At 45.9% G+C, this 27449-nt stretch overlaps 1 long non-coding RNA gene and 1 pseudogene across 4 annotated transcripts; one reads left to right on the top strand and one right to left on the bottom strand.

Annotated features, from left to right (window-relative positions):
• The first annotated feature begins 2302 nt into the window (after positions 1–2302).
• On the top strand, positions 2303–5642 carry LOC309665963 (lymphocyte antigen 6E pseudogene; annotated as a pseudogene). The gene has a single exon. The product of its transcript is annotated as a lymphocyte antigen 6E pseudogene (transcript).
• Positions 5643–7343: 1701 nt separating this feature from the next.
• On the bottom strand, positions 7344–27439 carry LOC309665957. 3 transcript variants are annotated; one of them, XR_014266809.1, is made up of 3 exons: positions 18028–27439; positions 9326–17936; positions 7344–9219 (listed from the first exon to the last, which is right to left on the bottom strand). It is a non-coding gene; the product is annotated as an uncharacterized lncRNA (long non-coding RNA). The 3 variants fall into 3 exon arrangements; XR_014266810.1 differs by having other exon boundaries at positions 7344–9463; positions 11917–17936; XR_014266811.1 differs by having other exon boundaries at positions 7344–15857; positions 15941–17936.
• Positions 27440–27449: the final 10 nt, after the last annotated feature.

Genomic DNA, 27449 nt, shown 5'->3' with positions numbered 1-27449 from the left:
TCTCTTTATTTTCCTTCACCTCTTACAACAGATAAGTGTTAAAATTATGTCCGTTCTCCACCTCAAGAATCCATTCTCCTTTTTTTGAACTAGGCCCCGTTCTTGGGCAGTCTTCAAGAGCCCAAATTTAGCAAAAATCCTGCTAAGTCAGTTAGCCAGAATCTCCCACCTTCAATATCTGGCTACCCTTAATATCTGACCTAATTCCTCTTGTCCCCCTGCCCCCCAGGTGATGTCTGATCATCCTGGCTTGCCTTCAGCAAGAACTCAGGTAGCTCAGTTTAGCCAGAAGCCCTCTTAGTGTTTCCTGGTGTTTCCTCTTAGTAAATCTCCATCTACTGACCCCCTCCACCTCCCTGCTCCTTGGCTATAAATTTCCACTTTTCCTTGTTTGAGTTGAGCCCAATCTGTCTCCCCTACTACAAAACCCCATTGCTGTAGTTCCACTGAATAAAGTCTGCCTTTTCATTTTAATAAGTGTCTGAGTAAAATTTTCTGTAACACAATTCACTGAGATAATAAACAGTTTGCTTTTCACAGAGAGATGCTGCAGTTTGTGTCATGATCTACAATGGCCATATAATTTGTTGTCCAAAACGAACCCTTTAATATGTGAAATAGGGTACTCTTAATAATGATGCCAGGACAACAGGCCTGAATCAGGGTCGCTATGTAAATCAGAGCGTTTGATCTCCTTACATGGTCGACTTTCTGACACGCTCCTTTACTGCCAGCTGGCAGCAGTTGGGGAGACTTCAGGAAATATATACTAGTTTCTGTGACAGGAACACGTTTCAAGTCAGCATCCGTGTTGAGGCACGTAGCGATGTCCTATAATGCCCCTTCCAAGCAGATGTTCTCTGGATTGGTGTTGTCTACCTGTATAATTATGCTCAGTTATTGTCAGATGGTCATGTCATGTCTTCCCCAGCAATCCCTGTGGTCACGGGTGTGGGGGAAAAATGGAGATATATCCTGAGTCAAAAAATCATAGTCATGTCGGATCTTGGAGATCCAACAGATAAATGGATCTTGCAAATAAATGGTGCAAGTCTCTAATTTGAAAGAGAACACTGAGTTTCAGGGAGTTGAGGGCATCTGCCGACGTCTTACAGCTTAAAATAAAAAAGCCAGAATTGCGATTAGGAAGCAGGTTTCCTGAATTCCTAATGTGTCTGTGGATCTGGAGCCTATGAGAGAGAAGGGAGGAGCTGAGGGGTTGAAATCATAGAGTATAAGTTCATGCTCCCCTGGGCAGCTGTACCAGGATGTGAGATTTGAATTTCCTACGTAATCTCTGAGTGGGGTGTTACTAATCAGTTTCTCTGTCTTCCTTCCTCTCCAGAAGACTGTGGTTGCTCTTTCCTCAGTTATTCCTATTTAACCATTTTAAGGGACTGTCGGTCTTGGAGGGGCCAGACCTGAGATAACAGGACTATTATAAACCCCTGGTAGTCTGCATTCTGTGGTTCCACATAGAGGTCACCACCTCCGGAGGGTACGTTGATGGAGAAAGAGTTTGCAGGGCAGTTGTCTTTGACGTAAACTCAGAAGGAATTTCTTAGCATTTTTGAGATATCAACCTCAGCTATCTGGTCTCTCTGTACTTGAATCTGGCTGGGGGCAGGGAGGGGTCTTTATGCCTAAACTCACAATTCACAGACTGCCTAATTCTGCATTACTTTTAGGAATTTCAGAAGCCCGGGCCCCAAAGCATGCCCATCATGATAATTTAAGAGATGGTTTATGGTCCGGCTTCCTACCGGCAGCAGCTGGAGCCACAGCAATCAAGCTGCTGCTTCTGAGGCAGGAGGACGGGGAAGCGCCTTTTCACACGTCTTCCTAGAGCTCAGGGGGAGGAGAGAAACCAGGGAGCTCGCACACTGGAAGAAACTGACTCCGCCACGTGGCGCCGCCCATGCCGCGCGGCGCAGAGATGCACAGCCGAGTCCCCAGCTCCGCGGGATGGAGCTTCAGGGTGGAATAGGTGTCATTGGGTCTTTCAGCTGAGAATCGTTCCTTGGGCATCCTGACTCAGCTGCGGTGGTTTGGGAATGAAAGGAAATCAGAAACTCCATTTCCAGCCCCAGATTTTGTTGATACCAGTAAACAAATAGGTGACCAGAAATTGGATCACATCTGAGACTCACCCCTTGTCCTATCTCTCTGCTCCAGTGGATGGGGTCTGACTGACTCCAGGGACTGCATGTCCTGTGGGAGGAGATGGAGGCATCGAGAGTGGTCCTACAGTAGCTCCAAGTAAACATCTTCTACACAAGTTCTCATGCACTCCTGAGTCACCCAGAAGAGGAGCCGGTGTCCATGGCAGGGTCGGGGCAGGATGAGCTTTCCCTGCAATGGTTTCTGAGGCACAGCAGCCAAGAGGAATGGAGGTTCTGGGCTCCCCTGACAACACCCACAGACTCCGGGGCACCTTCTGCAGGAGATGGGGAATCCTTGGTCCAGATGTTCGGTGTCTCGTTTATTTTGTTACATGGATGGTGTAAACAGGCTCCAAACCCACTTGAGGGCTCTTAGGGAAGTTGAAGTTTAAGGAAAACATAAGAGGAAGTGGAAAAGGGAAAAGAAGAGAGCGAAAATAGAGCAAGAAGAAAACGATAGAGCTCTACACAAGTTTGCAATTCTATCGATCTTAGAAAGTTCTCTTGGCAGAAGTTCTCAACGTTTCACATGAACAATAATCACCAGGGACTCGGCAAAATTATATGCATTCCTATAACCCTCCTCCAGAAATTCTGCCTCTGTCCTAGAATTTACCTGTTTAACCTAACACTCAGGTGAGGCAAGTTGTCTCAGATCACACTTTACAATTTTTTTGAGTAGAGATTCTTAATAGGCTAAACTAACCAAAAACAGAGCACTTAATGCATTAAATTACATGTTAAAATGTAAGTAGAACAAGAAGAATTATCCTGGGAAAGAGAATATTTACTGGATAAATTTAGGTTCTGGGAATTGCATTAAAAGAAAAGGATCAATAGGAAATGAGAAACCTAATTGAAGACGATGTAAATGAAGCTGAGAGAAATTTCCAGGGCTTAGGGTATAGTCAGTACTGTCAAATGCTTCAAAGAAATCAGGCAGGCAGAGAAACAGAAATGTCTTTTTTCCAGCATGTATATAATTTTAATGTTTAGGAGAATAGTTTCATAAGAATGGAAATATTCCCCTAAAAAGCTGAAGATAGCATTCAAAGGAGTGACTCTTTTGCAACAAAAGCAAAGGTGTTGGTGATCAAGAGTAAGACTGGATTTGGAGAGGAACACAAATGGACAATATGGGGCACTTATTTTTGAGCTTCTGTTTCAAGGGGTCAGAATGAAATTTTGTCTGAGAAAAGAAGAATTATATCTGGACTTCTGGGAGTAAAGCAACTGGGTTCATCTTATACTGAAATAAGAGCAGATGTGACTAGAAAGAGTGTATAAAAAAGCCTCGTGGTAGGTGGTGTAGAAATGACCAGTTTTGTGAAAGGACTGGATCATCAAATTTTAACAGAGGGATTTTGAATTCTCTATCTGCTCTATGTCATGGCAATGACCTCCCTAGGTCCTCTCACTTACACTGATGTGGAATGTATTGTCCCTCATTACACTTTGGATCAGATACCTGAGGATTCTTCAACTGTCTGAATATCAGTTTTCAGTTGTCTGCACATCAGGTATTTTTCCACTGAGAACATATTAATCTGTCTCCTCCCTCAACTCCATAGAAACGAATTAGTGACTGTGGGGTCTGACATGGTTACACTTAAAATTAACATGCTTTTTGTGTTACCTGGATTTAACTCCTTAAAAAGAAAGTAACCAGTGTTTTCGCTTGGTCTGACATTATTCTAAAGACTAAGGATTTGATCCCTTCTCTAATTCTTTCTCTTTTCCTATCCAGCAAATGCATTGATTATCCTTCACACCTCATGTGTGACGGACATCTCTTGGGTGACCCGACTCCTAATTATAGAATTCCTCTCTTTGGAATCCTTGATCCATAAGGCCAAAGTGACAGACCCTCAGCTGCCATGTTGTTCAAAATAAGTCAACTCATTTGACTAATGTACTTTCCAAAGCATGTTTCTGAGTAAAACAGGATCTTTTTTTCCCCCTATTTTCTGGATTTGGAATCTAGCATGAGAGAAAGTTGGTTCTTCTCAATGTGGCTGGAGGGCTGACATCTGAATCTAGAATCATCCGCTACTATGAAATCTAAGAAATAGAGGAGAGGGGGCAGGCTTGCCTGCACGGCCGGGCTGGGGACCTGCGTCCCCCGGCGAGCAAGGCTGACTCCTTCGGCTTCATGAGACCCCAGGCTTCGTGAGACCCCAAGCCGGGACGCCAGACCCCTCAAGAATGAAGGTCTTCCTGCCCGTGCTGCTGGCTGCCCTCCTGGGTGTGGAGCGAGCCCACTCCCTGGTGTGCTTCTCTTGCGTGAATAAGAACAGCAACTGGTACTGCCTGAAGCCCACCATCCGCTCCAATACGGACAGCTACTGTGTGACCATCTCTGCATCCGCTGGCATCGGGAACGTGGTGGACTTGGGCTACCCCCTGAAAAAGGGCTGCTCCCGGATCTGCCCCATCCCGAGCGTCGACCTCTGCGTGGCGTCCGTGGGCAGCCGCTGCTGCCAGAGCTTCCCGTGCGACGTCAGTGCGGCCGACGGCGGGCTGCGGGCCAGCACCACCGTGCTGGGCCTCGGGCTCCCGCTCAGCCTGCTGTCGGCTCTGCTGCGATTTGGCCCCTGACCGCCGAGACCCTGTGCCCGGCCCAGACTCCCAAAGCTCAGGAAGGAAGGAAAGCCCAGCCCCTCCGAGACGCAAGAGGATCTCGAAGCCTCCTCCTCTGATTCTTCACCCTGCTGAGCGGCCCCTCTAGGCCCTGGGGCCCCCTAGGCCCCCCTGCCCTCTGCACCCACACCCCTGCCAGCTACCCTTACTTCCCGGACAGCCTTCCAGGGGGAACCTGGGAACGGAGCCTGAGGGTCCCGGAGTCAGAACTGAGTCCCAGGGACGTGCTGGGAGGGACACGTGGTCCCAGGCCTGCCCCTGTGCAGGCCCTGTCCGCCCGCAGGTGCAGAAGATGCGCTGTGTGGACAGGCGTGTGGTCCGCGTGCCCTGCCGGGCGTGGGTGAGTGTGTGGCCAGGTCTCGGCCTGTGTCGGGGGGAGGGGATGCGAGTAAGCGCCAGGACCCCGGCATCCACAGCCCCTAGAGCCCCAAGCGCCAGCACAGAACCCCTTTCCCTGGCACCTCTGCACACCTCATTTCACTCACTTCAAGGGCAGCCTCTGGGGAGACAGGGCTGTCACTATCCCCAGGGCTAGGCTGCTGACCCAGGAATCTGCTCCCAGCCCGAAATCCAGCTGCGACTCGGGCCCCTCCCTCCACCGCCACACTGGAGCCCTCCTGCTGCTTCGGTGCCTCAGATAAACACAGGTGTTCCCACCCTTTCCCGCTCTGGGTGTGGCCCAGAGCCCGAGACCGCCCCTCCCATCAGGGTCCTAACGACGGGGAGGGGGCAGCAGAGATGCAGAGCCTCAGGTGTAGGGGGTCCGGGGGTCCGTGCGATCGGGCACCACAGTGAGGCCCACTGGGAGGCAGTGGGGAAGAGGGTCGCCTGAGTCCACAGCTAGCTGCCCTCGGCCGGGCAGGGCTGTTCGGGAAGTTTATCCTCTGGACAGGACTGGACTGGACAGAGAAACCAGCGGAGGTCAGCCTGCTTCTGGCTGGAAGGCAGGACCCTGCAGAGGGAGGGATGGGGTTGGGCGGCAGGGGACCCCCCCCCGGGGGTTCTGGGACTTGGGTACAGGGTACCTGGGCCAGTCAGGCTGAGGAGGACACAAAGCACGGCAGGGGGTGAGGGCGTGGGGGGAGGAGCTCAGTAAGTGGGTGAGCGAGACATCCATCCCAAGGGCCTATGGGAGCAGTGGGGGGGGGAACTCCCCTGGGAAGGCCTGGACCCCGGCTGGAGGGCAGGGGTGCTGCTGCCGGAGCCGGCAGCCCTCCCTGCTGCACGCCTACTCCCCCGGCAAGCCCGACTGTGGTCTATGGCTAAGCCAGGGGTTCCCAGCATCTGCAGTGGAGGAGTGTCTGAGTTCTAAGCCAAGGGGATGGTTTGATTGGGCTGGTGGCCGAGGAGGAGCAATGAACTGAGGGCTGCAGCTGGGTGTCCTGTGGAGAGTGATGTGTTTATCCCTCAGGAGGCTGTCACATCTCCCGGGTGGCGGGAGCGAATGCAGCAGGGCTGGGTCCGGGCTGGCCAGAAGCTCTGACGTGCCCGGGTCCAGGGTCCAAGCATCGCTGTGCAGCAGGGCAGGACAGTGGTCAGTGCGGAAGCTTGGGCTCCGGCCCATATCCTGGGTCCCGGTCCCAGGGGCAGGTGAGCAGCTCTGCACAGGATGGGCCCTGTGACATACATGAATGCAGCGGCCTCAGTGTCACTGCCACCAGGAAGATGCCAGCCAATACACGGGCTTGAGCACCAATGCAGTGATAGAGCTCCAGGGAGGGACGGGAGGAGGGGTCTGCCCGGGGAAATCAGGGTGATCCAGCGGGACAACGAGGGGAAGGAGATCCAGGCCCAGCCAGCATCTTGTGGAAGGGTCCAGAAGCACATCACAGCAGTCTGGTTGAGACTCATGGGGTGGTGGAAATGTTGAGATTCACTTGAGTGGGTCAGACCAGCATTAAAAACCAAAGCAAGAAAAAGAATTCAAGGGGATGAAATCAGAATGTCCCCCAGGAATGCTGGTTACCCCTGGAGTTCGGAGTCCTGTAAACAGAACGTTGCAGGGACTTCCCTGGAGGTCCAGTGGTTAAGACTCCGTGCTCCCACTGCAGGGGGCACGGGTTCTATCCTTAGTCGGGGAACTAAGATCCCACATGCCTGCCTTGCGGTGAGGCCAAAAAACAACAACAAAAATGCTGCCCACCATTCCAGTTCCACAAGGATTAAATTGCAACCCCCTGCAGTCGCCCAACTGCAGTGCGCCCTGCTGCGAATTCAGGATGGGGGAAAGCAGGAGGAGGCATGCTGTGTTTTGGATGTGGGCCCCTAATTAAGATGTGGATCTAAGGGAGAATTTCAATGACCACTGATTCTTGCGTCTTCCCAAACACAGAAAGCACTAAAATCAGTAACTTGAGATGTCTGTCTTTTGTGATTAGCAGTAATCTTTTACCAAGATGTATACTTGACCACCTGTACTTCCCAATCAAAAAACTCATATATATCCTTGCTCCTCCCCTACCTCTTTAGAGCATTTCCTCAGAGCTACTGAGAGGCTGTCTCCCCAGGCCAGAGTCCTGCGAAACTGGAAGCTCACTGTGTAAGCAGATAGGTTAGGGGGTCCCCAGAGAAAGAGAACCAGGAATGGCTTTCTTGACATAAGAGAAGCCATTTTGGCCTAAGCCATTCTGTGATCTAAGCCTGGCCGCAATGCTTCTCCTTGAACAGGTCTCGGTCATCAAAGGAATATACATAATAGTATATCTTTGAGTTCTGTAAGGAACTAAGGCCCCCCCCCCAGGAGGATTATGGGTGGAGGATTATGTTGACCCTTCTGACGTCAATCAGCTCAAGCTTGGACTCCGTCAACCTTTGCCCCGATTCTATACTGAATAATCCTCTGCTCAAGCCCCTTCATGAATATGCACAGACCCTTAGCTTAAAACTTCCCCAGTGTCGCTGTTGGGGAGACTCTGCTTTGGGTAGGATCCCTGGTGTTCTCCTTACTTGCTGCCCGTAATACATCCTTCCTTCTCCTGCTCTTTGGCTTGGTTGCGCCTTTTGGCTCCACACCTACTAAGAGGTGAGCTCAGTTTCCAGGCAACAACTGCTTTCACATTGTGCATTTTGTTTGCTTTGTTTATTGTTGACAGTCCCCATGTAGAATGCATCCACTGTGCTATTCACTCAAAATAAATCACAAGAGACTTTGCTAAAAGGACTGAGACCAGCAGGGTGGGGCAGTGGTGGTGATAGGGACAGAGTGAAGGGACAAAGTAGGTGATTAATAATTACTCCCACTAAGGGATCATAAGTAAAGAAAAAAGTATGGGAGACCCCTGTAAGTTAATGATCACTGAAGAAAGCAGGCATGCTTAGCATGGAAACCAAGCAGGCCTGCCTAGCAATAAGACTTTGCAACAGAAGCACAAGACATGCCCCAAAGCAATGGTGGAATGAGACCCACATCCTGCCCAGTGATGTCGGTAAGTTAATGATTCCTAGGACATGTTCCTCTGCGCACACTTAAAACAAAAATATAGGGAAAGGTGACATTATACTGAAACCTGAGATGATTTACCGCATTTTAGTATATGTTTAGTATATGTTTTTGCCCATTTCCATAGCACCATGACAGTCCTGGTTTGACCATGTAGGGACAAGAAAACTTCCCTGCCTGACGTGGAGGAGGAGCTGATGACGGAAGTTTGACGTCTACTCAAGGATGAGGAAGAGGTGGTCTTCTTCCCCTCCTCACTTTTTCTACATTATAAAAATGTAGCCCACCCAGCTTTCATCACGGCTCTCCCTTGCCTGCCCGCTTGTATCTCTCACAAGCGTCCTATACTAATAAACATTTTCCTTACCTGTCAAAAAAAAAAAAAAAAATAGAGGAGACAGTTTATAATAAGGGAGAATAAATGGAGCTAACAAGGTGGAAAAAAAAATGTTATCAAATCCGCCATGTCACAGTTCCAGGACTTCATTCCAGAGAAATGCCTGTGCTCTTGTTTTGAGGTTTTATAGGATATACATTTAGCCTTGTAAGAAATTTCCATTTGGCTTAAGATAGCTCTAGTTGGCTTCTGTTATTTCCTTTCAACCTATTATACCACCTGCTTCCTGAGCTGAGCCCAGATTGAGTTTGTGCATTAAGATTAGCAAATATTTATCACTGTGGAATCACTGCTGGCACAAAGATACACGGCTGAATCCTGCAGCTCCGCAGGCTGGATCTCCAGGCTACAGGGTGAGTTTGGGGGGCACTCAGCTGAAAACCTCTCCTTGGGCATCTCTGTTTCATCCAAGACATCATTATTTTGGAAGGAAATCAAGAACTTGAACTCTTTTGCCAGGATCTGTTGATACCAGAAAACATAAACGTCTCCTTTTCTTGGAACACAATACATTTTCACTTTCTGTCCTTTCCCTTGGACCAGGTGCCCTGGAGTCTGGCTGACTTCTGCCTCAAGGAAGCCTGTGAAGAAAGCACACAGAAGTTGGAGACTTAGCCCTTGAGGGCGTCTGATGACATGGATGAAAGGCTTAGAGCAGGGGGCTGAAAGGTCAGAACAGGGACTTACCTGCACCCAGGAGACAAAGGACAATGAAGCAGGTGAATTTTGGGCACATGGCAGAAGTAGGAAAAGGGCAGAGTCAGGTGGCTTTCTCTCAGGTTCTTACATCCCGCATAAGCAGCTTCTCTGTGACGTGATCACTTCCTAAAACCCAATAATCTTTATATAAAGACATGTTGGTTTTTGCCACAAAGGAATCACTCCTTTAGATGCCATCTTCAGCTTTTTCATGGAGTATTTCCATTCTATATATTCTTATGAAAATATTCCCCTAAAGAATAACATTATGTATTTTCTAGGACAAAAACTTATTTTTGTTTCTCTGTCTGCTTGATCTCTTTCTAGCATTTGACCACACTAACTGTAGACTATCCACTAAGTCCTGGAAATTTCTCTTCCTTCAGTTTCATTCACATTACTTTCAATTAGGTTTCTTATTTCCTATTATTTTTTTAAATGCAGTTACCAAAACCTAAATCTATCCATTAAATTTAGAATCCTGCTGTGTATAAGCAAAAAAAATGTAGAATATATGAAACAACTGTACTCAATCATTGGAAAACAGGCAGCACAAGACTGTGATTCTTCTAAAACCAGAAAAAACGGGGAAATATCTGCGCACAGTGAGGAGGGAAAAACAGAACATGTAAATTTTGTGATGAGACAGAGGTTAAAAGACAGAGGGGACAAAGGCCACTAGAATTTGTGAGGAAGACTACCAGAGAGGAAGAAGCTACACAAAGAACTCCAGAAATCTTCATAGGGATCATAAGAAATTTTTGTCTCAACAGTAACGTGTCTGTGTGGAATGAAACTAACAAGCATTAGAGAGAAACCACAGAAAAGATTCACCAGCACCCCCAGAATGGCCATGCTTTTGTAGTGGGACAAAATTAGGCTAGAGCAAGAGTTGGCAAATTATAGCCCAGGGCCTGTCCACCTGTTTATGTAAACCGTTGCGTTGGGATGGGAAGCACTTCCAGAATGGCAGCATGAGGAGCTTTGAATACCTGATTTCCAGGGAAAACAACATAATTGCTGAAAATTTAGAAACAAGCACTTAAAGCCTCTGAAAATTGTCCCAAGAGCATACAGCAAATGGAGAAACAGTTACTCAAGAAAATCCACTAAATCTCAGTAAGAGCCGTGAGTCTGTGGCATCTGAGCCATGACTCCCTCCCTCCTGCTCTGTGACAGAAGCTCTACCCCACATGCACGTGGTCCAGAACACAGGGATCCTCCAGTTTCTCCTGGGGAGGAGCCAGCTGCCAGCACGCCTTACCCCCACCAGCTCCACAGTGTAGAAACTCTGTTCCTGGCCAGTCCAGCCCAGAGGTCTGGACTCCCTTCCTCCACCTAGCACCGACTCATACGGTGAACTCTCTATACCAGAAACAACTGGCCAAGTTGTTCTGGAATCTTCCTCTTTCTGGCTTGCTCATAGGGTGGAGGTTCCACGCTGGGAGGCACAAGTCAAGAAGACCAGGGCATCCCACCCCACCCAGGGACCCATTCAGACAGCAGAGGGGTATCATTCCAAGAGAAGCGAGCTGTTGTCCCTGTCCCCCCATGGCGAGGGGCAGGCCACGATGGCACTGAGCTCTACAGCTCTACTTTGACTTAAGGACCAGCCCAGCCTTGCTAAGATTTTCTTAGAACTATATTGCAGCCTAAGACCTACTTTTCTTCCTTTCTCCCTTTTCCTCCCTTTCCTCCTTTCCTCCTTCCCTCTCTCCTTACAAGGCCAGATCTGCATCACAGCTGGATGGCTTTCCCAGCCCCCTTGGCTTCCTTCCCATTTTCCCCGACAGGCATTTTCTCTAATAAATCCCTTGCATGATTAGCCCAGGCTTGGCTAATTTACTTCTTAGAGGACCTGAACTAATGTATCTTTCTTAGGTGAGTTTGGGGCCTTCAGCAGGGGTCATAGTCAATGCTAAGCTCTGCGGAAATAACTGTCAGTTCTGGAAAATCGTTGGTTCCTGTAAATCCATCTGATGGCACTGGATCGTCACAGAAGTTGTACTCGTATAAGATGCCCTTGTATGGCTGTTGGGAAATAAAATCCCTGAGTGTAAATGAGAGAGATTAGAGGAGGCTGCAGGTGGGATGAGATGTAAGCCAGAAGAAACCACTCACGCCTGGATCAGTGGAATCTTGTAGCTCCTATCCTTCTGTGACTGGCTTATTTCACTTAACATAATGTCCTCAAGGTTCATCCATGCTGTGTCATATTGCAGAATTTCCTTCTCTTCTAAGGCTGAATAATATTCTACTGTACGTATATACCATATTACACTTAAAATGTTGTGAGGAGGGTTAAATGTTCTTACGACAATAAAATAAAAAATTTAAAAAAGACACCACTCACTCTTGCCCCCCTACTCTCTCCAAAGTCCCAGAGCATCCAACAACATGACTTCCAATTTTTTTCTATCAGATTCTCCCAAGATTTTAATTTCCTCCTTCCCAAGTGTGTCCTCACACTTTTAGTCACCTTCATATGCCCTAGAGAACAAGGGCATTCTCTGCTGCTCTGCTTATCAACAGCACACCATATCGACAGCCCCTTTCCTCCTCCTCCTCCCCCATCACACCTCCCAAAGCCGTCCAGGTACGAGGATCAGACAGGGTACCAGGAGCAGTGGGGGCATCTGCATCTTCAGCCCCGGTCTCACCTTTCATCTGGGCCTGGAACGAGCTGAGTCTGTGCTCTTCTTTTCTCCCCTCCTTTTATTCAAGAGGACATGGAGTGTTTACAGAATGGAAAGGAGCTCTCACCTGCCCCCTGGTGGACATCTATGGCCATGGCACTCAGGATGCATCAGTTTTCTAGACTTTGCCATGGAACCATACAATGTGAGAAGAGGCCCCAGAGAAATCTAGCCCCAACATCTCCTTTTATAGAAGAAAAATCTGAAATTTAGGCAGATGAATAAAGAGACACAGGGTTGAATCAGATGTGCAGATGTGTGGTGAGCAAAGAGAGAGGAAAGCAGAACATGGAAGTTAGATGGTGGGTGGCCCAGATGCCGGTTTTTAGCTTCTCTGATTTTTACTTAACATCACCAGAATTGGATATTGGGCAGTACTTCTTGGCCTCTTGATTAAAGAGTTGGACGCATGTGATGTTGTTGATGACCGTATGCAGTGATGTAATAAATTATCGCATACTGGGAATATCTCTGTGTTCTTTAAAATTAAAATAGAACACATTCTCATCTTCTGATTCAGGCATCTCACAGCTAGCAGATGCCAATTCCTTCTTGCCCTGACGAAATTTATTCCCTCATGCATCCATTTATTCAATCAGCCATCATAAATATTTCAATCTAGTAAAGTACATAAGATACCTACTGGCTTTTAGAAAGCTGTTCTAGTAGACTGCAGAAATCCCTTTTGTTTCAATCAAGATGCAGTACTTAAAATTTTCTATTAATATTAAAAACACAGGGTAAACTCTAGTAATTTTAATGTATCTTCCACGGTGCTGCTTCTAGATTTTGACATGAGTCCTATTTGTGCCACTTAAATGGTTCATAGACACATTTATATCAGGCACAATAGCTAAAGGCATTGTGAATAATGCATGTCCCAGGCATTTCATGTGTCTTCAAATCTGGCACGAATTTTTAGCAGTTCTAATTTTCCCTACTTGATCAGAAAAATGTGAGACTGCATTCACATGCCTGTGAGGGCCGTTTCTTCTCCTAAGTGCAAGGACTCAGGACAGTGGGGCTACCTCATGCCTGGGCCTGTCCTTTAACATGTTTCTGAGTCAACAACTCAGACTTAAAAACAACAACAACAACAACTGAGAAAAAAAATTCCTATTTATCTACTGAAGAGAACAGAATGGGTGATTAAGGTGATCCTGGGAAATTACCACAAACTGAATGCAGGTAAGAGTAACCACTTTTCCCACTCTTGGCATAACTGTCAGTGGTTTTTGTAAGTTTAGGCCCAACTTCTGTCTGCAAAGGAGATAATGACAGCCATAAACCCACTTCCTCTTGTGGTTGTAGGAGGGGAAACAGGTCTAGAGGAGGCTCTTGGATCTGGGAAACAGAGGTTTATGAACAGAGGGGAGGTAAGGCTTCAGTTCTGTGTCTCGACTGCTGGCACAGAGATACATGGCTGAGTCCCCCAGGCCTGCTGAGCGGATGCCAAGAGAACAGAAGGAGGTGTTCGGCCAGCTGGACTGCAAGTTATCAGAGATGTCTTTTTCATTGTTGAATTCTTTATCATAGTAGTAAAACAGCAGGCTTGGTGCTGGGCTCAGCTTCTGTTGGTACCAGAACATGACTTCATGATTCAGATTCTGAGAACAACTCAGGGTCACTGGTTTTCCCATCCTGGTAACCAGGTACCCTGGGTTCTGGATGACCATGGCACCCATGTGACCTGCAGAGGAGGTGGAAGATTTAGAGACAGAGTGAAGAAGGAGAGTCATGTTACCCATAAACGAAAGGCACAGACCTGGGGACAGGATAGCTTTAGTCAAAGATGTCCTTTCTGACCGGGACTCACCTGCTCCAAGGAGACAAAAGGCCACACAGTGGAGAAGCCTGGGACCCATGGCAGGGCCGGGACAGGAATGAGACTCTGATCTCTGGGTTGAGAGGTGGGAGTTCGGAGAGTCCCTGGTCCCTCATAGGCATATCTGCCTGTGATGTCGATTTCACCGGGGCAAGGGCACTCCTCGCTGTGATACTGTACATAGCTTTGTGTTTGGCAGGGGCATCTGGGCTTGGCTTGATCAGGTATTAAGCAGATGTGATGGTCCCTTATTTGCCTCTGTTCCTATATCTGCTCCATTTCATCCTGGCCTCTCCATCTCACTTCGCGTTTCTTTTATCCTATAAGATAGTTCAAGGTTCCTCAACACATGAATAACTTTTGCTAAAGTCTCACTTATAAACCTGTTGAGATAATGTCTGTTTTGCTATCCACATCACGGATGGATGACCGATGTTTGCAAGCCATCCTCACCTTGATGCAGAAATCAAGTCCTGGAATCCCTCTATTTATGTCCACTTTTCAGAGAGTATCAAGGAACTTTTCTACACCTTGTGGTCATCAGTAACGCCAGAACGCCTCCTTGTGGCCAGTAGAAATGTACCTAGCAGCAGCCTTCCCCCACTGGCCCGAGGAAATCTGTGCAAAGGGTGATATGCATCAGCGCTTAGAGATGTATCTAGTTCTTCATTCTGCTCCGACTGGATCCAGAGCCCTCAGGCCACCATACCAGTACACTAGCAAGCCTCACCAACACGCCAGAGCCCTACTGTGGCAACTGGACCTGACCTCACAAATGTTCAGGATTGGCTGACACACATCTGTATTTAGTGCTAACCCGTGCTTTTTACGTTAAAAAATCAGACCCTACAGATAAAGGAAAATCAACTTTATGATAATTGACCTGGTTATTCCACTCAAAAATGGGGTTTTTAAAGTGTTTGGAAATGGATTTGTGCTAGACAAATGAAACTTAAACTTATTATCCCCATTACCACTATTATCAGGGAACAACCTACAAACCAGGAGTAAGTGCATTTTGATTCACTATTCTTATTTCCATCTGGGAGACTTGTTTATCTTGTGATAAAAGGGCATATAAAGATGTGGCCACAATCAGCATCACAATTCCTTTTAGATCAGAGCAGCAAGGTAGGCAAGAGTCTGCTGTGTTTTACACCAGGATAACACACACACACACACACACACACACACACACACGCTAAAAAAAATAGATTTACATATGGATTGGGAATTTGGGATTAGCAGATGCAAACTATTATATATAGAATGGATAAACAACAAGGTCCTACTATACAGCACAGGGAACTATATTCAATATCCTGTGATAAACCATAATGGAAAAGAATGTGTAAAAGATGTGTGTATATATATAACTGAATCACTGGGCTGTACAGTAGAAATTAACACAACACTGTAAATCAACTATACTTGAATAAAATAAATTAAAACAAATAGATTTGTCTAGATTGAGTTCTGTGTAAGAAGCCCCAGAAATACCCCAAATCACAGATCTCTCCACCCAAATTTTCTTGAAATACTCTTGTATTTCAAGGGTTAATTCTGGTTCTTCCTCTCCTGTCTTCCTTGGGGGAGCAGGCACAGGGAAAGTCTGTTCAGGGCTGCCATGAGTTGAGAGGAGTGGGGAGGGTGCGGTTTTGCACAGCAAGGACAGGCTCTGAAGCACTGTGCCTCAGCTACTGGCACAGAAATAAACTCCCGAGTCGTCGAGCTCTGAGGGGTGGATCCTCAGACTGGACGATTCCCCTTCAGTCCTTTCCGCTGAGAATCGGTCTTTGGGCATCCCTGAGTCATCCTGCATAGACTCTTTTAGGAAGCATATCAGGAACTTCATTTCTTTCCCCACAGCACATTGGTACAAAAAAAAAGATAATCATGTCCAGAAATTGGGTCACATCTCAGATTCACGGCCTGTCCCTTCTCTACGACCCTGTGGCTGGGGGACTGGGGGACTGGGGGACTCCAGCTGAGATGTGTCCTGTGGGAAAAGACAAGAACATCCATGACAAGAATGGACAGGAAAAGGGCCAAGGGGAGATTTTCACATATCTCAGGACTCACTTGCTCCCAGGAGATAAAGGGACACTAAGCTGAGAAGCCTGGAAACCATGGCAGGATCCAGATGAAAATGAGACCTTTCCCAGATGAGGGAACTTGCACGTATGAGCAGAAATGAAAGCAGATCCTGTCCTGGTGGCCCTCTAAGGTGTGGGCAGGCAGTGACATCACCCTGTTAGCAGACGTCCACAGTCTCAGGAGCTCCCTCTAGGGAAATAGAAGCATAGAAGAAAGAGCACGTTTTCTGCAAAGGTCGCCCCTTGAGGGGTGATGAGGAAGACCTGATACCAATAAAAATTGGCCTGTTTATGCATTTACTAGGTATTGACCTCATATGTGTTCAATCTTTGCCTCCGTGGTTACCTTGCTTTCTCCTCTTCCATCTGTGTCAAATCTCCCTGTGTCTCCCTCTTATACAGACACATGATCTCATTAGGGCCCAGCTGGCTAATCCCAGATAATCACCCCTTCTCAAAAATCTTAACTTAATCACACCTGTAAAGTCCATTTCTGCCATCTAAGGCAACACGCACAGGTTCCAGGGATGAAGACATGGGTATCTTTGGGGGTGGGGGGCTGGGGATTATTATTCAGCCTACCACACAATACAAAATGTCCTGCTGATCAGTTTGGAAATTTTTATGGGTATTGTTTTCCTGTAATACTAATGAGTCAACTTTATATCCTTCGTGTATAAATCTGTAACTGGCATTCTCTTCACTGTTAAGCTTCAGTGTTTGTTAGCTTGCAGAAACTAGCGATGGCAGAGTCAGTGTGACCCCAGCATATCTGGGGGCTGTGTGCAAAGGGGACAGAAGCGGAGCCTCAGAGAAGCATCAGGGCAGCCTTGGGGGTGGACTTCTGCACTTCAGGCTTCGGCTCAGCCTGCCTTGCCCCGCCTGATGTTTAGGAAGCAGTGGAACGGAGACCAAGAAGAAGCAGCTGCGTCTGGGTCTGTCCGAGTGCTCTGAGCTCGGGGAGCAAGTACAATTAACAGCAACATGACAAGCTGGCTTAGTAGGGACTCCGGAGACCCAGCGCTGGAGAATTTATTTCTCATGAGCTGTAAAGATACTACGGTTCCTCTATACCCTTCACCCAACTTTCCTTAATGTTAACATCATGCATAACCATGATACTTTGCTCAAAACCAAGAATTTAACATTGCTACAACTCAGCTACAGGCTGAACTCAGATTTCCCTAGTTTTTCTACTGTTCTGTTCCAGGATCTAATCCAGGATACCACACAGCATTTGTTATGTTTCCTTAGACTCCTCCAACCCATGAGAGTTTCTCAGCCTGTTCTTGTTTTTAGTGATTTTCACACTTTTGAAGATCACCGGTCAAGTATTTTGTAGAATACTTTTCAAACCGGGTTTATCTGATGCTTACTCAATCTTAAACTGAAAGCTCAGTGGGTGACATTTACCCTTAGCCATGGACTGTCACCCTCTGTGAGAAATTTGTGAGAAATGCCAGGCACCAGGCCCCTACTGCCTTCCCACCAAACGTTTCCTAATGTGATGGCTTGTTACATTCTGTCCGTGCCTTCCCTAGGGACAGGAGAACACCAGACCCCCGTGCTGCTAGGGGCGGAGCCTAGGAAGACTTTTACTCAGGACTCAGCATGGCTGGGGGCTGGAGCCAGAAGGGGAAGCGGAGGTTTTCTGCATGGGGTGGGGTGACTCTGCAGCACCGTGTCTCTGCTGCTGGCACAGAGGTACGTGGCCGAGTCCCCAGGTTCTGTGGGCTGGATCTTCAGAGTAGAGAGTGATGCCTTCGGCATCGTAGCTGAGAATCGGTCCTTGGGCATCCCTGACTCGTCCATAGGAGCTTGGTTGAGGAAGTAAATCAGAAACTCCAATCCCTGCACCAAGGTCTGTCTGTACCAATAAAGCACAGTGTGGTCTGAAATCGGCTCACAACTCAGAGTTACTGCGTGTCCCACTTCTGTCACCTCATGCCTGGGTGTCTGGGTGACTCCAGCATCTGTGGGCTCTGTGAAAGAATTTGGAAACAGAATACGAAAAATACTGGAGTCACAATAAGGAAACCCTACATGAGGACGCTGAATATTCCAAGGACTCACCTACTCGCAGGAGACAAAGGGCCACACAGCACAGGGCTCGGATGCCCATGGCAGGATGAGAACAATGTGGAATTGTCCAGACCAGGGCCCCTGTGCAAACGAGCAGAGAAGTGCATTTGGGACGGCTTATCCCCACAAATGTGTTTGTCAGTGACACCACTGAATGAGCCAACCCCCGCCCCCTCCCCCCGGGCCGCAACTCAGAAACTCCCTTCAGAGAAGAAGGCCGCATCACCAGGAGAGGAATCAGGAGGGACTGAACTCAATTACAAATGATCTAAGATAGAGATTTACACATCCAGAGGCTCCCTGCAGATGTTTTGATATTATCAATTCATACTGCCTTCTCTATACAATCTCTTAGCTAGAGCCTGCCAACTATTTCCGTTTGAACCTCAAACTCCAAGTATTTCAAGATGAATTCATTGTCTCATTGCAAGCCAGCTTCTCTGTGAACCCTCATATTCCTCTCACTGGTGGCTAGATGCTCCTGGTCATATCACACTCCAAATCATCCATCAGTTAGGAGGTGGGCTCTGGGCTCTCCAGGAAAAACAAGAATAGCAATTGCATTGTTAGCGCTTCAGGGACCGAATTGACACCTGGAGAACTGATTCAATTTGAAAGCTCTTTTTTTTGCAGTGAAAGACCTTTCTGGGTTCATTTATCCTTGAGCACTATTAAATGCTCAAAGCCCATAGCATAGAATTTCCCTCATTTCTCTATCCCCACCATGAAATAAGCAGAGGATTTTCATGTTCTCTTTGCAAATCAAATTCTCTAGAGTTGATTTAAATTGTATTCTTACTCCTAGAAAAGCTTGATGTTTTCAAATGAACACTGGGCCCCTTCCCTATAAAAGGGGTCTGCTGCCACAAACCCACTCCCTCTCACGGTTGAGGTTATGAAAAGCTGAGGGAAGCTTTCTGTTTACTGGGCTGTTCAAGCAAGTTATTTGCTGACCAGGAAGAAGGACCAGTTCAAATCCATATTTTGTGATTAGCACAGAGACACACTGCTGAGTCTTCTGAACCCGAGGAGCACATGCCAATTTTAAAGAGAAGATAGTTTACAGGCTAGATTTTGTTACCAGAGGTGCCTGTTTCCCACGTGGGTTCCATCCCCTTGGTTTCTGTTGGACCCTGAATGTAAAACTGAGGCCGTTATTGTATTTTTATAAAAGGCCATTGTTTGTTCCTTCCTCGTTACCGGGTACCTATAGGCATGGTAGACAGAACGGTGACTCCACAAAGAGCTCCATGCCTGATCCCTGGAACGGTGCATGTGTCACATTGCGTATCAAGGGGGAAGGAATTCAGGTTCTAAATGGAATTAAGGTTGCTAATCAGCTGACCTTAATATAGGGAGACTAGACTGGATTTTCCAGGTGGGCCCAATGTAATCACAAGGGCCCTAAAATGTGGAAGAAGAAAGAAGAGTCAGGGTTACAGCGATGCAGCCTGAGAAAAGACTGGATCCATCACTGTTGGCTTTCAAGATGGAAGGGCCCACTGGTGGAGAAATCTTGGTGGCCTCTAGAAGCTGAAAAAAGCAAGAAAACAGATTCTCCCCTCCAGCCTCCAGAGGAAGGCAGCCGGGCTGACACCTTGTTTTAACCCACTTAGACCCATTTTGGACTTCTGACCTTCAAAACTGTAAGATAATAAACTTGTATTGTTTTAAGCCACAAAATGTGCGGAAATTTGTTAGAGCAGCAATAAGAATCTAATAAATTACAGTATCCTTGGGGCTCATGAGTGAAAGAGGCCGTAGCTAGATACCAGATACAAGGGGGGAGACTGAGGTTTAATCACACAGTAAGAACTTGAAATCAGGCCAAGGGAAGCCCAGGCAAAAGACTTCTTATCTCTGCCAGACCTCATCTGCTTCCAAGAGACACATCGGAGTCTGGCAAAACTCGATTTTGCCTCTTCCTGCTGAGAGCAAAAGTTCTTGGGGAGAAATCCTGTTGTTCTGATCCACCCCAGTCCCTGCCTGACACATGGATTTGCTGGTGGTATCACTGTGGTTGTCAGCTGCCTGGGGCCAGGGTCCCTCTGATGAGGTCCAGGGTAGCACCTGCTGTTCTCCCGGCCCTACCCTCTAAGTACAGCAGAGCCGGTGGGCTGGCCTGGGCTGGTTTGTTTCAGGCTCACTAGGCTGCTCTGACCCTCAAACTGCTTCTCTGCTCTTCCCAACCCAGAACGTGCAAGCTTCCCCACCCAGCTCCTTGTGCAGCCATGTCTTAAGCAAACTTGGAGGAATGCCCACTGCAAGCATACCTACCATTCAAAGCTGGCTCAGAGCTCCAGTCAGAGCAAAACCCACCTACACAGCAGAGGAAGAAGGGTTGGTCTCTATTTCCTTCATTCTCAGCCATTATTCAAGACACCTGCAACTCCCTAACTCTAAACCCAGCCCTATGGTTTCCCTTAATGCCATCCTTCCAGGCCACATAGATGCTAGATGACAATGAAGCCACAGTGTCTCCTAGTGGTCGGTGGGCAGAAGCGACACAAATATGCTGTCTGCCCGGCACATAAGGGGGGTTGTGTGTTGTTCCACTGAGTACAGGGGGTGTGGGTATTATGATTTGTTGGTGTTAGAGGGTCAATAAATAATATTGACTTATTATGGCCTAAGACGGAACCACCTGTGAGTTAGACATCGGAGTCAGGCAGAGATAATAACATCAGTTTTGATATTGGTAAATAACAGGGCTCAGATGTGAAACCAAATGGGCTGGCTAACACTATGCTGAATCAGAATTTAACTCACTTTCTCTCCCCTCCAAACTACAGGCCGACCCTCTATGGATAAGAAAATTCTCCGCTATTCTTAGTGCATGTTGAGAAAACACCAAAGAATCTATCTCTTTTCTCTGTAGCCAGGAACAAGGCAAGAAGATGAGAGACTAAAGAAGATAAAGAGATTAAATAAGACAATCTATTTCCCTTCCCATAGAGAAGATTCAGCAAGGAATAGGAAGATTAGAACAGGAGGATTACTTTAGGGAAGTCCCCGAAAATGGGAAATGTCAAATAAAGTGTTGTCCTAAGAAACTGGGTTTAAGGGGAGAAGAAAGATAGACACGTCAGTTATTCTTCCCAATTCCAACAATTGCTCCTTGAGTATACTCGCAGAAAAACAGCACAGATGTGTCCTGACAGCATAGCAATTAAACACATTCCAAGTCCGTTCTGTACTCTGTGATCAAGTCTACATAGTCACTCCCTATTTCATTTCCCATCCTGCCACATGGTCCAATGGAACATCAGAGGTTATGCAATGAAAGTAAAAAAAAAAAAAGAAAAATTTAAAACTCCAATAATAAAAATGACAAAAACAAATAGATGTCTCAATTTGATTATAAATACCCTTTAAGTTTTTAAAAGAAATACTTTGGTTGAAATTAAAGTTCAAGTGTAACATCTCTATGTCGTTTAAGTTAAATATCAAAGAAATCTCAGACTAAGAATCTAACATTAATTGGTTTTTTATTTAAAATTCCATATAAAATTCTTTTGACTTTAATCCCAGTAATTATAAATGAGAGCACTCAAGTTAACCCTTCTTTGTTGTCTAAATAGTTGGGTAAAAAAAACAACATCAAAAACTTCAGTTAATTAAAGTCTAAAATATAGTGAGGGATTCTTGGCTAGAATCTTGGAGAGGTGAGCGTCTAAGGAGGGGAGCATAGCAGTCCTCTTGCCCTTAAGGACATTTGCCTTCCCTGACTCAGTGCTCGTGACACTGACTTACAGTCCAGGGGGACAACAGTAAAAGACCAGAATGTCCAAATGTGGGACATTGAGAAACTCAATGTTCTCTCTTGGTGATCCAGGACATCTCAAGCCTTGAATTCCAAATCAGGTAGCCCCGGACTGTTTATACCTCACACAGTTGGCAGAAGCAAAAGTTTCTCTGGTCGATGATCTGTCCATCTTAGATGAGAATTATTCCTACAAATCTAGTGCCTGGCACAAAGTCAAAGATAACCAGATTCATGAAGAGAAATACAAACACCATAAAAATACAAACATCATGACTGAGAAGCAGCAGAGAAAGAAAATCAACAAAAATAGTCCCACAAAGATCTCAGATGTGAAAATTACCAGACACACCCTAAAACAACTCTGTCTCCTATGTTTAAAGAGATAAGATACAATCTTGGAAAATGTCATTAGAGAATTAGTGACATAGGAGATTGGAAAAAGAACCAAATGAAAATGCTGGTGAGGAGATGGTCATCAATGACTGAGGTTTTATCAGACAAGTCAGCTGGATCAAGATATGGGCAGAGCAGTCAAGGAGATATGCTTTGAGTGAATGGACGTATATTATGACTTGCAGTGTTGGTTGGGTAAAGAGAGAAGTGAAACCAGCAGAGATTGAGGGGCAGTGAGCATGCCTTTAGGAGAATCTCAGTAAGCTGCTTTCCAAATAGTTCCAACCAATGCTTCAGAAAGATTTCTAGAATTATCTTAGAGAATCCAGGCAGAAGTTAGAGTAGAGGATACATTATCAGAGGGAGCAATTGGATCGGGGGTAATTGATTGTTTTAGAAGTTCTTACTAAGGAATATTTTAATGTACTAAGGAACTATTTTAATGTACTAAGGCAAACAGCTGGAAATATCCTCAACATGCAGTGTTCAGCTGTGTTGGTTACAGTAACAAACTCCAGAGTAAGAATTTGTTTTGAGCTAAGATTTGAGACTGGTTGCCAGGATACCCATTTGTGTATATTTCTTTGAGGTTGGAAAAGGGCTGAATAAAATAGCTAAAATTATCATCACCCCCACCAACATCATTATCATCAACACATTTCCATAAAAATGGGAAAAAGGTGTTTTCCAACCACATACTCTGTGTGTAGACTTTGTTGCCTAAAACTTCCTAAGTAAAAGCAGAGAGAGAAGGAAATCAACTTGAATCATTCAGATGGTGAAAAAAACCTCAGTGAGCCTGCTGTTTGCTACACTCATAGAATCGCCATCTGTATTATTCAAGTTTATTGGACATGTTTTGTGACTGCATATTTTTATAGGAGAAAAACCATCACTAGCTCCCGAGGGCTGAATCTGTGACAAGTACTTTCAGTTTGGGATTCTTGAGTTTTCACCACAGAACGCTTCTAATCCCTGAGTCATAATTATTTTCAAACAACAATTTCGGCTCTCGCGTTTTAAGAGATAATGTGTGTCCTCCATTTATATGCATCACAGCTTATCTCTGCAAACCCACTTCTTCCCCTTGCATAATGAGGAGTAAGGGGAGGGCTGTCTGGAGCCGCCGTGAGCAACACAGAGAGGGAGAATCATGAAGTTTGTGCACAGGCAGGAAGGGTCTCTGCAAGGCTGTGGCCAAGCTGCTGCCACAGAAACACACAGCCGAGTCGCCCAGCTCTGCAGGCTGGATCTTGAGAGTGGGGTCTGCTCCTTGGGGCCTCTCTGCAGAAAATCGATTCTGCGGCAACTACAAAACATTTATTTCAGCCTCTTCCTCAAAGAGAATCAGTAGCTCCAGACCCCTTGTAAAGGATACTGTGGCCTGAAATAGGATCGCATCACCAAGCCATGGCCTGTCTTTTCTCTGTGATCTTGTGCCTGGGGGATTGGGCGACTCCACCTTCTGTGAGTTCTGTATCAGGAAAAGACAGAATTTGAAAATGGAAAGAGGAGATGATTGAAATAATCACTGGAAAGAGAAAACGCAGAGAGAGCTTGGTGTTCTCAGGACTTACAATTGTACGTTATGTAACAATTATGCCCCCCACCAGGAGACAGAGGGTTTCGCTCAGCAGAGGAGCCTGGAGCCCATGGCAGGGTCATGGCAGCAGTGGGAGGTTCACCAGCTCAGGGTCCTTGTGAGCATGAGCAGAGGAGGAGGGGCGTCCTTGTCCCCACTGGCAATTCCCATGGTGACATCACTGTCTCTGCAAATGCCCATCGTCTTAGAAACCAACTGTTATTAACTAAAACGTATCTAGACGTTTGTTGAACATGTTCATAGACTGCATGTGAATTCATCCAACTGTCCTCATGCATCGTTCCAGGGCTGAGTGATTGGATCTCCCATCACCATCTTCTAACTCTCTGCTGGATGTTTCTACTTGGATGTGTCAAAGGCAACTCACATTTGACATATCAGTTAATAACCTTTTTGTGTTATCTGTAATTATCCTTTTCTTTGGAGGTGTCTCTTTTACCAGGTTCTCTATTTTCCCAATCAGATGAGCTTAGACAAGGTAAAGCCAGAGTAATTGCCACCGCTTTATCCTAGAAGCACAGCGAACTAACTGACACAATTGAAGGTAGAGGGATAAAATGATGCCCTGAGTGTAGATTTGAGTTGGAAGCTTTTATTCTGTCTGAAGGTCAAAGACCAGTTTCCTCTATGCTTTCACTCATCTGCATGATGCATTCAGAGAACTCTCTTATCCCTGAAAATACCAGGATGGATACAGTAACAGTAAATACAAAATTGAACTGACCTTCTGGAATCTTAAAAAACATAGCATAACATACAATTGAATTTCACTGGTTAGTATCTGACTTTTTTTTTTTTTTAACAGGTCAACATTTGTTCTGAAACATTTCTTTTCATTGTCTGAGTGGTGAGGTAGAAAGGGTTAGAGGACTGGAGAAGGCCCCAAGAGTTGGTATGAAACACGAAAACAAGGAAATGTGTGTCAGAGAGGTGGAAACAGTAGAGTCGTGTTCTCAGAGATAATCTTCTGAATACCCACAACCTAGGGCTTACATGCCAACGCTATCAAGTTAAGACCCACAGATGCAGAACTATCAGAACCATCCGTTTCCCTCGTAAATTCTCTATTATTGAGATAGAAAAGCTGCTGGTCTGAGTCCAACTTATGTTGGTACCAGTTAATCATCCCATGATGGGAAGTTTCTTCACCCTGAGGTGTCACTACTTGTTCCATCCTTGTGCCCAGGGGTTAAAAGTTCTGAGCGATGGCAGCATTCAGGGTGGCAGGAGACGGCTGATCAGGCTACATACGAAATGCTTGCAGTTGAGGCTTGCCCATTCCAGAGGAGAAATCCCCGCTGCGTTCCCGGGCCTCACCTGCTTCCTGGGCAGCACTGAACAAATCCAAAACAAAATCCAGGCAGGCATGGGGCATCTTACTGCTCAAGGGAGGAAAGGCAGGAGTTCTGGGAGATCTGATACTTATTAAGGATATTTGCAATGTCTTAGCCAGTAATTTGAGACTAGCCTAGACAAGGTCTAGAATTATCTACTCTCCTCCCCTGCATTTCCCTTACATCATCCTATACAGCATCTAGGACACACAACTAGTGGGGGTTAAGTTTGGGGTACAGGTGTATATCTAGAGTTTCTCTGATGGTCTCCCAAGGCAGATGTTTTCAATCTCTCATGGGTCCCTGAGAATTCGGCCGGCTCCTGGCTCTTCTTTGTCTACACCCCCAGCAGGGTCAGAAGATTCTCCACTCGGTGATTTGCTCCGTTTTTACGGTTCAGGTTCACTTCTAAGCAGAACCCACCTGCATCCATAAAGGAAGAAGAGTCTCCATTTAATTCCTCACATTCCACTGGCCACTCACATCTGCAAACCAGATGCCGGATACAAGGATGAAGTTGCACTTTTCCTGCCTCAACTTCTAAGGCAGAACTAAGTCCTGTTTCAAAAACATCTACAGATTTAATGTGATCCCTATCAAATTACCCATGACATTTTTCATAGAACTAGAACAAATAATCCTAAAATTCGTATGGAAACACAAAAGACCCAGAATTGCCAAAGCAATCCTGAGAAAAAAGAACAAAGCAGGAGGCATAACCCTCCCAGACTTCAGACAATACCACAAAGGTATAGTAATAAAAACAGCATGGTATCAGCACCAAAACAGATAAATGGATCAATGGATCAGAATAGAGAGACCAGAAATAAACATGCACACCTACAGTCAATTAGTCTTCGACAAAGGAGGCAAGAATATCCAACGGAGAAAAGACAGTCTCTTCAGCAAGTGGTGTTGGGAAATCTGGACAGCCACATGTAAACCAATGAAGTTAGAACATACCCTCACTCCATACACAAAAATAAACTCAAGGGCTTCCCTGGTGGCACAGTGGTTAAGAATCTGCCTGCCAATGCAGGGGACACGGGTTTGAGCCCTGGTCCGGGAAGATCCCACATGCCGCGGAGCAACTAAGCCCATGCACTACAACTACTGAGCCTGCGCTCTAAAGCCCACGAGCCACAACTACTGAACCTACGTGCCACAACTACTGAAGCTCACGCACCTAGAGCCTGTGCTCTGCAACAAGAGAAGCCACCACAATGAGAGGCCTGTGCACCTCAACAAAGAGTAGCCCCTACTCGCCGCAACTAGGGAAAGCCCGTGCACAGCAACAAAGACCCAACACAGCCGAAAATAAATAAATAAAATAAATAAATTAAAAAAAAATTCAACCCCCTCCAAAATAAATAAATAAACTCAAAATGGCTTAAAGACTTAAATGTAAGACATGACACCATAAAACTCCTAGAAGAGAACATAGGCAAAACATTCTCTGACATAAATTGTACCAAAGTTTTCTTACGTCAGTCTCCCAAGGCAATAGAAATAAAAGCAAAATAAACAAATGGGACCTAATCAAACTTATAAGCTTTTGGCATTTTCTCACCTCCTGAGATGGCCCACACTCTGTCTGTGGAGTGTGTTTCTCCCTAAATAAATCCACTTCTTACCTAAAAACAAACAAACAAACAAACAAACAAAAAACCAACTTATAAGCTTTTGCACAGCAAAGGAAACCATAAACAAAATGAAAAGACAACCTACGGACTGGGAGAAAATATTTGCAAATGATGCGATTGACAAGTGCTTAATTTCCAAAATATACAAACAGCTCATACAACTCAATAACAAAAAACCAAACAAACAAATCAAAAAATGGACAGAAGTCCTAAATAGACATTTCTCCAAAGAAGACATAGAGATGGCCAATAGGCATATGAAAAGATGCTCAACATCACTAATTATTACAGAAATGTAAATCAAAACTACAATGAGGTACTACCTCACACTGGTCAGAACGGCCATCATTAAATAGTCTACAAATAACAAATGCTGAAGAGGGTGTGGAGAAAAGGGAACCCTCCTACACTGTTGGTGAGAATGTAAATTGGTGCAGCCACTATGGAAAACAGTATGGAGGTTCCTCAATAAACTAAAAATAGAGTTGCCATATGATCCAGCAATCCCACTTCTGGGCATATACCCAGACAAAACTATAATTCAAAAATATACATGGGCCCCTATGTTCATAGCAGCACTATTTACAATAGCCAAGACATGGAAGCAACCTAAATGTCCATCAACAGAGGAATGGATAAAGAAGATGTGGTACATATACACAATGGAATATATA

This window comes from Balaenoptera physalus, assembly GCF_965194825.1.
Source record: "Balaenoptera physalus genome assembly, chromosome: 8".
Classification (NCBI taxonomy): Eukaryota; Metazoa; Chordata; class Mammalia; order Artiodactyla; family Balaenopteridae; genus Balaenoptera; species Balaenoptera physalus.
Note: the sequence above shows the minus strand (reverse complement) of the source record. Positions and strands in the feature narration are given on the sequence as shown.